Below are 15,263 nucleotides of genomic sequence, written 5' to 3'. Positions count from 1 at the left end.
GTGATGATCATGGTCTCGATGGCCATGATGATGATGCTGATGAAGATGATGATGATGATGAAGATGGTGGTGGTGATGATGATGATCAAAGTGACAAGTATGATGATGGTGATGATGATGATGATGATGACATGGATGAAGATCATGATGATCAATTAAATTTCTAGGTAGGATCAATGTCAACTATGATGGGCTCATGTATGACCAAATTTTTCTTTCCAAACCATATGTGTAGATATAAACATTAAATAGAACATGTCAAATATTTTTTTAGATATACACATTAGTTACACCAAATTTTTGGCTAACATAAGACAAATTATTTACATATACAATCTAATTTATTATTAATATTTTTTTTTGGTAAGTCTATTACTTTAATTTCACTACTAATTTCTAAGACTTACTAATCTTTTTCACAGGGTGACATAGATGCACCATCTCAAACACCTTCAGTGGAGGTAAACATTAATTATTGTAATTTTTAATGTTAATATAGAAATAAATGTCATATTATTATGTTCTTTTCTTTATGGCTTTGGAGTTATTTGATGAAATTTAATTGATATTTGATGTCACAAATGATAGGAAAAAGCTAGAATGGTAGTTGATCAAATGTGATCTAAAATACAGGCATCATTTCTACATAAAATTTTCCTTAGTGCTTACCCTATGTTCATGGCCTAGTAATTCAAACCAAAATACACTAATTAAATTGTTAACATTATCATCAAGGGTTACATGAGCAAGGAGAAAGAGGCACTGAGAAAAGAATTGGATGTTAGGGTCCAATCTTTGAAGGCAAGCATTAATTCCACTAAAGCAATAATAGAAGTTCAATAGATGTTAATATTTTATAGTATCTTATAGATAATTATCTCTAATGTTATGTTTTCTTGTATAGAAATATGTAATATTTGCGACATCACATGTTGAACATGGTGAGAGTTTTAGTATAACCTTCATGTAAGTAACTCTTTTTTTGTTTTTTTTCATCAACATTATAACACTTACCTTTTTTTTTGTGGATGCTTCTAGCTAGTATCCCATTTGATCTTTATCCATTGCAAATGTATTTGCTAATAGTATTGTATTCTTTAGCTCATGATGAAGTGTGAATGCCTCCTTTGCGACAGTCTAGTATTGCCTTGTGCATTGTCAGCAACAAGGTCCATGCAAACATCCTCATCTATGCCCACTACAACTGGTAAAACCTTGTTTTGCTATATTTTGTAATGTGTTAATCATGCATTTTTTTTTTGTTGGGTGGATTTTATACTCATGTACCTATCATACATGTACCATTTATCTTCATCTTTTTCTTTTATTGATACGATAGATCTCAATGGCTTGATGAATTATTTTTGGTATTTTATATTATGTAGGTACTTTTTTGACCAATTTGATTTTTGTGTTCAATCATCAATTGTGGTTTAGCTAGCAGAAATTTTTTAATAAAATTGGTTACTATGAATTCATTTTGTGTTTACCATTTATTTAAGGTGGGACATTTTAGCAGCTTCAATTTCTTAAGAAAGGCTCTATTAAGTGATTCATCTTCATTCTTGAAATCAATTATCAACATGTTTTTTTATTGGATCTTGGTTTTTTCTTTTTTTTTTTGTTGGGAGAGATTGTAATTTTCATAAAAGTGTCTATGATGCATACAATGTTTATATTCATACATCTCTACAACTTTTGTGCAAGTTTGGATGAAGTTTACATTTTCATCAATCTTAAATCATGCCAAAGAGTGTGGTGGGTTTTAGATATTTGTAACTCTTATTGGGAAAGAAGCCACCATGTGTCCCTATTCTCATTTATGCTTCATCCAAATTGTCATTATTTAGATACAAGATGACTAGCAAAACTCTTGTAATCATTTAGGCGTATATGTTGGCTTACAAGCTTTGGAAACTCTAAAATGCATATGTTTGGGAAGAGATGTATTCTAGTATTTATTTTTTGAGATTTTTATTTAAGGTCCTATTTGATAGATATGCACTCTATTTTGAAGTAAAACAATTCATATGGCAACAATTTCAATATTGTGATTGGTGGCAGTACTTTCATATGTTTTTATGTATGCATTTACCATTGAAGAAAGTGTGACCAGTGGTATCTCTCTATCTTTCATTTCATTTGGTGTGTGCTTTAATTGTCATGATGTTCATTTACATTTAATAAACTTCATATTTTGATCCTTCTACATCAATGTTTGTGTATGTGTTTTCTTGGAAGATGAAATGTGTTTCCAGGATAACATAGTTAGGCAATCTTAACTAGAAGGTTCATTAATTTTACCAAACTGAACTAATGCATCATAGAACTACATTGTATCACCTTTGGGACACATTTTTGCAATTCTCTCCATAGATAAATATGTGATCCTAATAGAGAGTAGATAAAAATTTGATGATTTTATTGATACATTATGGTGGCCAACACAAACTTGGCTCTAGTGGCTATATGAATCTCCAGTCTTGACTTGTAAGTAGGAGCAATGAAATTTCATATTTATTTTTTTATATAATGTTGCAAAATTATTTTTTTAATGAAACCATACATGGAAAACTGATGATATTAAGCAAAAAATTTAGGGCACAGAATTCAATGTGGAGCTCACAGATGAAGATAGAAAAATTGCCTTGAAGGAAGGTTACAAAGTCATGGCTTCATGCCTACATGAAGAATATGAAAGCCTTGCCAAAGAATCTAGTGCACCAAATGATATCTCACGGGTAAATTGGTTAGATGAAAAGTAAATGAAATTGAATAGTTGAGAAGATTCTTTTTTGGTGTTAGTTTTGAACGTAAATTGACTACATAACAATGTGCATAACATTTTACTATAGCCTTCATATCCTATCACAGAACCTGTTTGTGATTAAGGCCATGATGTGCGTAATAGCACTAAGGTGGACTGCATATAGTCCATAAATAAGCTCATTGATGATCATTATGTATCATACAAACCAAATAATTTTGGGCTCTATTGTGAATCTAGTTTTAGATAAAGATGTGCCTATTTGTCATTCCTTGGTCTTTTTTATTTAGGAATTGAGGACATCAGATCAAGCATCCCTCAATCCTTCAAAACTATAATATCTCCATTTTTTACTAGTATTGTACTCTCAAAGATAATATTTAGTGCTTTTGGTCATCACCAACTCTTGGGAAAGTACAATTCAATCATAGACATCATTGCACTTAATGATGGAAGAATGTATAACTAGCTCCTGTTGCATGTGAACTGCCATGTACTGTTGTCTTTCAAAAGGCAAAATATTTAAATTTGAAATACATTGTGACAAAAGTTTACAGATTGTAATGCATTTTGCCAACTGAAGTATCATTTTGAAAGACCCTTGCAATAGAGCTTTGTGAACTCAACTTCCCTCATTGCTAAATTGTTGTTTTCTTCCTACGATAAAGAATTCAAAGCGTAGTAGCACATTTTAGACATGGAGTTATTGTATTTTTAGTTCCATACATGGTTTGTAGGAAAGTGAGTTATAGATATAAACCCAAAAAAAATCATTTGAAGAACTAGATATAAAACATAACCACCTCTTAAATTGTTTTAATGCAGCTTCATCACAATTCTTTGTGTAGGGAATTGAAAAATTTCAAAGAATACATAGTAAAGACATTGGTGAATGTTGTTGATCATCTAGGCACCATTACCTACAAGCTCAATGATCTCCTCAGTTAGCAAATTTCTAAGCTCTCAAACATGGAACTTCATATATATTGCCTTGATCAAGTTCTTGCATGTGTAGTAAATAGTAGCTTACTTGGTATATTGTTAATGAAGACGTGAAAATATCATTCTTGACTATTTATTTAACATTGCAACACTTTGAACTAAGAAACTTTAAAATTATTTGCTATGTTTGGGTTGTATTTAAGTTATTACATCAAATCACCAATATTATTTGTTATGTTTGGGTTGCATTTATGTATTACATATTCTGACCACATCCAATACAATACTATTTTTGCAATTTCAGAGACTTCATACATGCCAATAACATACTAATAAAGAGGGAATCAAGTAGTGGTAGTTGCTAGATATTGTTCCAAGATATTACAAGCACTATGTTCTCCTAGGTGAGTCCAATATTCATCATTAATTGATCTATTTATTACTTATTGTACAAAATTAATATATCTTACTTGATCCTTGTCTTTGTTTAATGTAAAAGGCCCACAAATTGGATGATTTGACCATGATGTAGATAAATTGTCAAGCATAAATTAGGACAATGAGTAGGCAAAACCTCAATCAGTACCTTTTGGTATCACTCTATTTCTAGTGGATAAATGATGCTATCCTCTTTCCATTTGAAGCAAGTTCCTTACTCTTCTTTCTAGGTGTGGTTAAAACTAGAATATTCCTTCTCCATCATAATGGGAACATTCTTATGTTCATAAATTATTTTGTATAAACCTAGGGTTTTCTTGTGGATGAAATTCTAGGTACAAATGCAAATAGATCTCTCTCATGGTATTTAGTAGTAGATGCTCAAAATACCTCATATGGAAATTTAGATACTTCATTTAGGTATTTCCATGTAACATACAAGAAATAGGTGTTCAATACTTATCTTTTTTTATGCTGATTAGTTATTTCTACATTTCTTCAAATGTTATCATGAAGACAAAAAGTAACTCTTATTGTAGAAAATATTTTACATATTGTTTGATGCAAAATATGATTTTTCTATTATTGGTAGTAATGAATTCCATTCCACATCTTCTATTGTGGCATTTGAAACATTTTACTTTCCAGGTATGATTTATAGAGCAATTCCCCTTATTATCTAGATACCAAAAAACATATTATCAAATAGTAGGAAATTTAAATATTGGTCTTGTCCATCAAGTTTAGTCTATGGGTTGAGAAGATTGTTCTCATAGAAAATTTTTGAGTGTGAAGGGAATTTCTCTCCTATTCATGTCATTTATGGGTTAGTTTTTCAATTTCACAGCTTTTGAAATAATCGTGCCCTATTACTTCTTGTTGGTTGGCTGTAGAAAATGAAGTTTCCATTACATCAGTTGTTTCATCATCTCGTTAGTCAGCAACTGGGACCCCTAGATCTATTACTCCTCCCAACTCATTTGGTGTTGGATGATGGGTAAGCTCAAAAGCTTTGACAAAAATAGTACATTTTGTACTAGACTTTTTTGATTGCACCAGTGATCATTCCAAGAAGCCAAAGGAAATTAACTCTTATTTTCCTTTCTAGCACTTGCATAGTCTTTATGAATACAACCAAAGTGAACTCTTCAACAATTGCATTGGTTGATAGTGATACATTGCTTCTATAGTCCTTTGTATTCAATTTTCAAGAACAAATATATTTTCAATAATCTCTTTTTCTATTAAAGATGGTTGTTTTTTGGTGCATGTTGACCACAATTGTTATCCCTCAATAGCAATCCCTATCAGTTAGCAAATGGGATGTGACGAATCCTCCCTTCCCAAAAGTTTTCTTACTATTAGTAGCAATCCATATTAGTTAGAAAAAAAAATTATTTGAGCATTTGGTAAGGGGGTTTGGAGGGTTTAGCATGTTTGGAATGGTACTAACCCCTGCTCAATAATTTACAATTATGCTTCCTTCTATCTACAATGTTCTACACATATCTATATTTTTCCTGCAACTCTAAAGCTACAAATTTCATTCAAGTAGTTTGTCCATTCTACATTGGCTCCTCAAAATTTCCATCACTATATATTGAAAAAGATTTTCCCTCTTTACTTTCGTCAAAATTTTCTCCATGATTTGCCAGCTGCAAGAATGTTAGCTTTTAGTTTTATGCCACTGAAGTGACTTATCTATATAGACATAGATAATAATCAAGAAATATTATAACAGTTAATATTTTTATGTTTTAATATTTATTCACAACATATACAACTTGAAATCTAACCATCTGATATAACTAATAAATATGAACATACTTGTCTAACGCAAATGCCTAAATCTTGAATACTTCTTATTTTTTTGTCCCCATGGTGGCTTGTTATCTGGCTCATTGAGAATTAGATTGAAGTACTACAATTTGCAATTATGACATTTAGATAATCTTATTGAAGTTCTAGTCTATGATTTTCATGTTCTAAAGAATCCAATCCCCAAGGAACTGACTTAGTAGCTCATAGATTTACACCTCTAAGCATTTAGAACTACTAAAAGCACTATTGCATTTCTTTGAGAGAAAAAAACCTTTTGTTTTCAATTCCATAAGATGATTTCTCTACCTTAGGTGCTATTTAATGATCCCATCTACTAGCAATTCCCAAACATAGGAAACCCCATTGCACAAATAGTGGCATTAATTGATCACTAATTTCCGCAAGTATACACAACCAACTAAATAAGAACTTTCAGAGTTGTTGGTAACTAAAATCTCTCAACTATAGAGATTGATAGACAAGAAATAAAGAAACCTCTACCAAAATGAAGGCATGGTAACTTACCTCAACCCATTTGAAAGACAAAAATAACTAGAGTTACCTTATCCTATTTTGCAACACTTCCTACTATCCAGTCTTATACTTCTACCAATAGAAATCTACTCATGTTGTAGATCAAATTGTACATTACATTATCCTCACTAGTGGCTATGAGAGGTTGTTGAAAATTGGATCATATATATTGTGTACAAGATGGTCTGGATCATTGAAACCTTAGACAAGAAAGCTGCTACTTCTAGGAAGTGAATTTTTGCATGAGGCTTATATTGTACATTGGAAATATTTAGATCTTTCATCATCTTATCTAGTTGATTTAGTTTAGAGGAATCCACCATATCTTTGTATTGATTTAGATAGTGGATAGCTTTGACATCTTCCTTGTGAATGAGAATCATTCCATCTCAAACTAGCATCATAAACTGAGCCATATAAATCTCCAAAAATGTATGAGTTTACTTGTAAGCCCAACAAGTCTTCTAGAGTACTTGGCCAAGGAGAACTCATATGCATATGTACATGCTTATAATTTTAGAAAGGCTTTATAGCATAAGTTGTAGCAACTGCTTGTGATATTTTTGTTTTAAACCTTCCTTTTAGGAAGGACTTGTAGTTCCATGCTTTATTGACTACCTTTTATTTTTGCACTATATACCATATATTAAATATCCACTCCACTTACATTTTTTAATAATTTGTGTTTCTCCTAGATGAAGGATTGGTAGCTTCACTAATATTTCTTTCCAGTTATGTTAGCTATGCAATCTAAAATATGAAATAATGAGCAAGAATAATGGATTGAATAACATTGACAAGGTGATAAAGTAACAAGACCTTCAATATATGAACACAACCTTGCTATTTTCCATGGCATTGAAGCATTGCATTAATAAGACTAGGTTTCAATTGCAACTTCTGATTTGCCTGGCAACATTTAATTAAAACCCTATTAAGATGAAGACAACAACTTTCATTTTAGCTAGAGAAATCACAAGTGTTAACCAAACAAATAGGGCATCATTGCAAGATATGCACACAGTGGTTTTTTTTGAAAGGGATTTGGAGCTTCTTAAAAAAGTACAACTGTAAGGTACAAAGTGTGACTCTGTAACCTTTTCCAACATCATCCCTATCTTAATCCTATATCCAAATAATGGAGGACATTATGTCTTTGTGCAAAAAGGGAGATATAGTAATTTTCAAAAGGTAAGAGGATTGATAAAAGATAAAGGAATAAAAGAGCTACCTAGATGCAGCTAGACTGAAATCTATAAAATGATCCATTATTTTGATATGGGGTTAAGATTTCCTAGCAACATATGAGAGTATGCAAATTTGAAAATTTATCTTGAAACATGAAGACAATGGATATATTAGTCTTTTAGCTATTCATTTTTTTTTGGTTGGTTAAAATGATTAGATATCTACTTTTCTTTTAGTTCCTCAAATTTTTGTGTAGTTTCATAGTTTAGCTTGTTACAAAGATATTATTGGTAGCATTTCAATGGTCAGTTGTTAATGACTGATGCATTTCTTTATTATAGTAAATTATAATAAGAAGGAAAAAAATTTACCCCTACATGTAAAATTCTCGTGAAAGTGCTGCTTGTATGTGGAATCCTCTTTGTGCAAGGCAATGAGAAGGATTAGTCATGGAAGGAAAATAAATGAGTTCTATGATTTTCTACTACATAAATTTTGACACATCCTCCATGGTAATTACTTTTAAGAGTGATCTCGAAGGAAACAATTGGGACTTACTTCATAAACATTAATAGGTATGTTCTGGACAATACAAGTGTTGACAACAAATATGGACTGAGATATGATTATGGAAAATTCTATGCATCCAAAACATTTTTTGATAGTCATAAGAATAGAAGGGTCTTGTGGGGATGGATCAATGAGTTGGACAACATTCAAGATGATATTGTAGAGGGGTGGTCTGGTGTTCAAGTAAGGTTCGACCCAAATTTTCACTTCTATACATTTATGTAGTCTTATTACCTAGAAACTAATTGTATTGAATGTGTTTTGATGACTTTTAGTCTTTTAGCTATTCATTATTTTTTGGTTGGAATATACTATGTACATGTAAATTTATTTAGTTGTCATTTGGTTGATTCTCTATTTTTTTTTTTTGGTTCATTTTTATTTAAAACTAATGAAAGATTGTAGTAATGCAAAAAATAATATTGTTCCTCATCTTATACTACTTTCACATTAATATCTTGTGGAGATTTCTTTTAAAAAACTATACAAGGTTTTCATAAGTGACCCAATATTTGATTATTTTACAAGAAGAAGTGATAGTGATTCAGAAGAATTTCTGAAGATGAAAGTGACAAGGATACGAATCAAACAACACCCATGGTATGATGATGGATTGTAAGGTTTCCATTTGGGAAGGTAGTATTCTATTTTTTTATTCTAGCTTATAACTCATTTAAGACCTTCTTGATGAAAGGTTGAGACTGCTAGCAAGAAGAGAACTTTGTTGGAGTCATCTACTATAATGCCCAAAATATAGGGCAAAAATACACTAACAATTTTTTTTTTTTTTTTAAAGAGATAAAAGAATTAAATGCAATACATAAGTATTCAAATAGAATTACTTAACTTCCTCATACTTAGGTATACTTACGAAATTTAAATACCAATCAAATGCAATTTTTCTCAACATAGTTTAAAACTTAAATTACATAACTTAATATATATAAATCACCATGTTATATAGTTAATGTCAATCAAATGAATAGTATTTTGAAACATAAGAATGTCATAGGAAGGTGAAACATCATTACATCTATTTTCAAGAAAACATATGCATAAACTAAAATACTAGAAATATCATAAGCAAGAATATTATTCAATTTTTATCAACAAACGTGGTTCAGTCATTTCTCATTTATTTTATGGAACCACTTGATTCAAGGGCTCCACTGGGAAAGAACCAAGAAGAAAACTCGACATCATTTCCATTTCAACAATAAGTCTAAATATAACATTTTTACATAGGAATCATATCCCAACATAATTGAATTTCAATAACAATTTTGAAATTCCTTCTTGGCCCTTAACGAGGGATCCATCATGAATTCTGCAATACATCACAGTGATCATGGAAAGAATGAAAACTGACCAGGAGACAACCAATATTAACATGACGACAAAATCAAACATTCACTCCCATACTGAGTTTTCACAAAAAATTCAATATTGAACCACACTAGGGAGAAGGTGGATTTTTCCAACAGGAGATTTCAGACACAACACCAAAATAGATGCCCTATCGAGGCTATAACTCAAGAACTTTTGTTCTTCCATTCTTACATGCCAAAACTCATATGTGGTTTGTGCTGACAGGTAGGGGGCCATAACACCCTACCCTCTCTCCCTCTTCTTATCCTAAGAAGAGACTCTAGAACGTTGGAGTCCAACTGAAGAGCTTTCCTCGAAAATGGTCACTTCTACCCTATCCAAGGGTGAGTAGTGCCAAAACACCCAAAAAATAAAACTTTGAAATTCAAAAAAAACACAAAGAAAAGACATTTAAGAAAACCTATTTTCAATCCCTCCCAACATACTCAACACACATACAAACATACATAAGAAATGAAACTGAAACATGATGCACAACATGAAACCAAAAAGAGGTGAAGTATTCCTACCTTCAAAAATCAGGTTATGAAAAATGAACAAGTTTGAGATGAGCTTGCTTTCCTCTCCTTCTCCTTCAAATTTGAAAATCCCTCTAAAATTAGAGGTTGGGTGAAGACTCAAAAATGCCTCTAAATAAGATCATAAACTCAACCACCTCTAAAAAGCAATAACTCCCCACTTGCCTAAAAGTTTTAGAGTCTTCTAACTCAACTAGACATAAGGCTAACCTCAAGGTGGAGTTAGAGTTATCCAACTCATGATGGAAACGATCAATTTTCGCAATAAAGCAAAAAATGAGATTTTTGAGTGACCATAAAAGTCAACAAAAGGGGCTAGGGGGGTGGAAAATGCCCCCAAACCATACCCATACCCCTTGGGTACTTAGATTTCATGATTTTTTGCCTTTAAGATTAATTAGGGGCCTATCAAAAGCTAGAAAATTTAGGACTTACTAACAACCTTCAAAAATAAAATTACTCACTAATCTTGATTAGGGTAATTAACCTCGATTGCTAACTAATTAGCAAAAAGGTCACTGACCTAGTCTGACTTAGATCTTTAGGTTTCTCGGTTAACCCTAACTATCATGCTGAAATGCATATACAATTTATGAGTGTCAAGCAACAGTAAAAATCCATTGTTACAAAACATTAACACTTGTAGATTATAGAATGATACATTCATACATCTCACTATACAAATAAAATATGAACAATGGGGTTTGCATCTTTTTTTAGACTCAACCTTGGTTTCCAAAATTGGTACATAGGGTTTAGTTTCATTTCTCTGTTAGATCTTCTAGCTAAAATCTTCTACACACTCATTGCACACATCAGTAGCTCAAGAAAATCACATGCATATATTCCAAACTTGTCTGGATAGTTACATAAATCAAAACATGATTCTTTCATATAATTAACTATTTAATTCATTTCTACTCACATTTAATCATCAATAATCACATAATCCATATAACATATATCTTATTCATTAATTCAGATTAAGTACTAGTATAATCATTATTAGGCATGCATATACCTAAACATCATAACATCACCAATAAAGAATACTGAACTATCTGAAGCATAAAACTTAATCATTAAGGTACCATAATCAACGTCATCATCATTGGGTAAAAACACCTCGTATCATCATTAGTGAAATTTCAAAGTTTAAACAGTCGAGATAATGTATTAGCTTTTGAATCACTAGGTATTAAAACATGGATGTATCAACTGATCTCAATTTTTGTTAGGACATTGACAACATAAAATATTACTTCATATCTATTTAAATCTCCTATAATAGTTTTAACAGAGAATTCATATTTAATAAGTACATATGAGGAGGGTCCTTACATCTACAAAACCTAAAATTACTACAAATAAAAAGGCAAAGGCAACAGTAACTGGTGAAGCAAAAAGGTCAAGTTAGTGCTTAAATACTTTCTCATTAACAATGTGCTAATATTTTGAAAACTAATTTGATACTGAAACTTGTCTTAAATTATGAAATTGGTAACATGACTAGAGGGAAGTTTCAATTTTTTGAAGGCAAATGGCTTACACTCAATTAATAACAAATCTAAGTGAAGATGAAGTTATTTTAGCCTAAATTCTAGTTGATATGGGTGATCAACCTTATTTTTGTGTACTTCATTACTTTCTACATCACTATTCTCTAGAAGATTTCATTTTCATGGACCATTTAAGGAATTTGTTAGATTTCTACAATGTTAATGACTAAGTAAGTAGTTATAATTCCAATTGAATTATATTATAGGTTTTAGCATTTGTAAACAATCTTATGTATTCCATATGGATGACGGCTTTTCCTTTGTGTTTGGTTAAAACATGAGGAATACACTAGTGGCTTTTCTATCTATAATTGATATGAAATAGAAAAACAATGAGGATTTGTGTGTTTATTGTTGTTCCTATTATGTTTAGTTTGATGATGACAAAGAATTTCAAACAAGGAGGGACCCATAGTGGATATATTTACATCTTTTTCTACCTCAGTCACTGATTAATTATTTTTAAACATATATGCACTTGAAGTACAAATATTTTCAACCAAGAAAGAGAAATATGGAAGCAAATAATAGAGCTTTAACACTGTTGCATTGTTAATAAATTAAGTTTCATGAAGGAATCTACTAAGCTTGCTTCTATTCATAGATTTGTCTCCAAAGATTCAAGGGAATGATGGGATGTCATATCTTTTTTGGTCTGAACTTGTTGCAACACAAGACAAATGGAAACCTATCTAAGGGTTTCACTTTGGCTTGATTAAATCATTTTACTGAGCTTACTACTCTGAACTAAGGATATTCAAATGAACTCAAAATCTTTGTTGTTGTCATGTGTTTGAATGGAATGTATTATATATATAGTTTTCTTTTGGTTCTTGAGATTGACTCCACTAGTACATACATTTGGTAAATAGTTATTTTCTACATTCATATGCTAATCAATTGAAATTGTAGAAGCTACTGTGAACTTGGGAATATTTGATTGAGCTTAGTCTTTATTGTAGTCATATCCTTCTAGGCTAGAAGAAGTAGCCAAAAACCTATTTCCTCCTAGGGTTATACATGTAATATTTAAAGAGGATGCAATGCTACCCCTAATTTTCATACATTAAAGAATTTCCCAGTCCATAACCCTTAAATAAACAATGTTGACCAAGTTGAGATTAGAAATGTTATTCAACACGCTTTCACTTATTTTTTCTTCTTCGGCTTCTACATCAACACTCACATGGGGATAGGAGCCCACAAAAAAGATGAAGATTATCGATCTATGGTGCAAGTTAATAAGTGAGGAGGAGTTCTTAAACCATATTGTGTGATCAAAAAATATGAAGTGCCTCACACCCTTGTAAGTATTTCAATATTCTTAGCTTCTTTGAGGCATTCTATAAGATAGTTCGCATACCTTGCTTATGATTTAAAATTTTGCATTCATCCTACACTCTCTCATCCTGATGATGGATTATTGAGAGTGATCTAAAACAATGATGCTACAAAACACACACAATCAAATCCAAAACAAACTTGCATTAAAAATGGATTGTGGAAATCTGATATCGTTAATTTTGCATGCATGTCTACTAGGACAATCACAACTTAAACATATATAAAATAGATTTATATATGTTTAAGTTGTGATTTTCCTAGTAGAGATGCATGCAAAATTAACAATATTAGATTTCCACAATCCATTTGTAATGCGAGTTCATTTTGGATTTGATTGTGTGTGTTTTTTAGCATCATTGTTTCAGATCACTCTCTATAATCCATCATCAGGATGAGAGAGTGTAGGATGCATGGAAAATGTCAAATCATAGGCAAGGCATGTGAATTCTTTTATAGAATGCCTCAAAAAAAAATTGACTAAGCATTGGTCAAAATTTTGACCAATGCCTAGCAATTTCCTAACATGCATTGGTCAAAATTTTGACCAATGCCTGGCAATTTCCTACCAAGCATTGGTCAAAATTTTGACCAATGCCTGGAAGTTTTTGACTAACCAATGGTCAAACTTCTGACCAATTCCTAGAAGTTTTCGATCAAGAATTGGTTGAAATGTTGACCAATGCCTACCAGTTTCCTACCAAGCATTGGTCAAAATTTTGACCAATGCCTAGTAGTTTTCGACCAAACATTGATCAAAATTTCAACCAATTCCTAGTAGAAATTGCACCAAGGCTCTGGAAAGTTTTTGACCAATGGATTGGTCAAAATTTTGACCAACCAATAAGTTGGTCAAAATTTTGATGAGAAAAACTTTGACCAATTGGTCGGTCCAAATTTTGACCAACCTGAGTTGAAATTTTCACCAATATTGGTTGAAAAATGGGGTCAAATGTACCAGTGAAGATTAGATTGTAGATATCTTTATGAAGCCTTTGTCTAAAGATACTTTTTAGTATCTAAAATGAATGTCAGGGGTTATGCCTCTACCTACTTTAGAATAGATGATGCAAGGAGTGCATCAGTCTAGTGGTACGGAGCACTATGGTTAGACTAGATTGAATCTTAATGCTTCTTGTATGGGGGAGTATTTGGTATGTACTGATTCATTAAGGACTCTTGGTATTTGGTATCCTATATTATATAGTTTCTTTGGACACTTGAGATGATAGATGAATTTGAAAAAATATATTATAACAATTGGTATTTAACAATTGTGTATTTGACACCTTTGACATTGATGTCAATGGGGGAGAAGTTATGCATGAAAAAATCTCCTAATCAATGGGGGAGATAACATTCAAAGAGAAGCACTCATTGAGTTGTCAATGGGGGAGTGTTATCTCTTTAGGGAGATTTAGAAAGATTCATATAAGTGTTGGAAATCTGATTGAAAAGCTCATTGTTGAAGATCAAAGAGGGAGATTGTTGCAAAGAAGGAAGATTGATGTTTTCAATCAATGTTTTGTCATTGATGTCAAACTTTCTACTTGTAGAAATGATATCTTCTTATAAGATCCAAGTACTATCACTTAGTTGATTGATGAAGAGGATTTGATCAACAAGATGTAACAAGAGAAACTAAGGGAAAGGTTGAGTTATGATGTTGTAATGTAGTGTAAGGATTAGTTAAGACAATGGCTAAATGATGTATTGATAACATACTCAAAGATACAGAGGTTGGTCACACTTAGAAATATTGGAGGAAGAAGTTGTAACAAGGTTGACTGCAAAGCTTAAACTAAGATCATTAGTGAGTGCCAAACAAGTTAGATGAAGTTGAGCAAATTCTCAGTTGGAGATGAGCATTAGAAAATTCTAGTGTGTGCCGAGTGATCTTCAAGTGCCAAGTGAAGATTAGGTATTGAGCATAAAAAAATTCTTAGTTGGTGTCGAGTGATCTTCAGGTGCTGAGCATCAAGAAAAACATAGTTGATGTCGAGTAACATAGTATGTGTCGAGCACTAGTATTTCAATAGTGCCAAGTTGCTACATTATTTCAAAAGATAAAGATTCACCAAATCTAAGCCAAAAAAGTGGTTACCTTGAATTTTGTGAACAAGTTGGAAGATAAGGATGATGAGCTAGTGGTACAAAATTCTATGTAAACCATTTTTGAGTGAATTCTAAAGGATT

The 15,263-nt window shown here is 31.7% G+C and overlaps 1 pseudogene; it reads left to right on the top strand.

Moving 5' to 3' along the window:
- The first annotated feature begins 3,586 nt into the window (after positions 1–3,586).
- On the top strand, positions 3,587–5,255 carry LOC149537056 (protein ABIL1-like; annotated as a pseudogene).
- Positions 5,256–15,263: the final 10,008 nt, after the last annotated feature.

This window comes from Cupressus sempervirens, chromosome 10, assembly GCF_028749045.1.
Source record: "Cupressus sempervirens isolate cs-2001-9-10 chromosome 10, ASM2874904v1, whole genome shotgun sequence".
Lineage (NCBI taxonomy): Eukaryota > Viridiplantae > Streptophyta > Pinopsida > Cupressales > Cupressaceae > Cupressus > Cupressus sempervirens.
This window is presented reverse-complemented; position numbering and strand designations above follow the sequence as displayed.